A 669-nucleotide genomic window follows, 5' to 3' on the forward strand; every position below is an offset into this window, starting at 1 on the left:
ATTGTGCTCATGAGGAATATGACTTATATAGACTGTCAAAAGTTTTTAATGGAGTAGTTTATTTCAGATAGCCCCTTGCTCATTCCTTATTTTCCCTGTTTAGTTTTCTTTTCTCCAATTGTCTCCTCAGCTCCTGGACTCCATTGTCATCATTGTCTTATTAAGTAAGATAATGTTTATAAGAGTATCTACAATGTTTCTAGCATACAGCACTCAACACTGCCCCACTTGTTTGGTCCACATACGGGTAGAAAAGGGAATCTAATCATTTAAATCTCCCTTACTTTCTTCAAAGAAATTCCCTTTCTCCTTTCTAGGTCTTCCTGGAGGGATTGATAATGATGATACATCTTCCATTCTGGGCAATATGGGGAATCTATAGCTACAATAAACATATTGGATTTTCTCTTCCATGTGTCTGAATCTAAATCAGTTAGTGCAACTTACTCAATGACAGTGCCCAGGGGACAAGTGTCTGTAAGTTCTTGCTGGTGATAACCTAAATCTCCCTAGCTCCCTACCCTTTTTGAGGAATAATTATTCATCTCCATAGTCTATTCAATTCTGTTAACTCACCAATCTCCTTACAATAAAATTTGCTATGATTACCAATTGTCATGGAGTCAATTCTGACTCATATCAAAGTAGATCTGTGCTCTACTGACTTTT

Source organism: Chrysochloris asiatica, unplaced genomic scaffold, assembly GCF_000296735.1.
Source record: "Chrysochloris asiatica unplaced genomic scaffold, ChrAsi1.0 scaffold00103, whole genome shotgun sequence".
NCBI lineage: Eukaryota > Metazoa > Chordata > Mammalia > Afrosoricida > Chrysochloridae > Chrysochloris > Chrysochloris asiatica.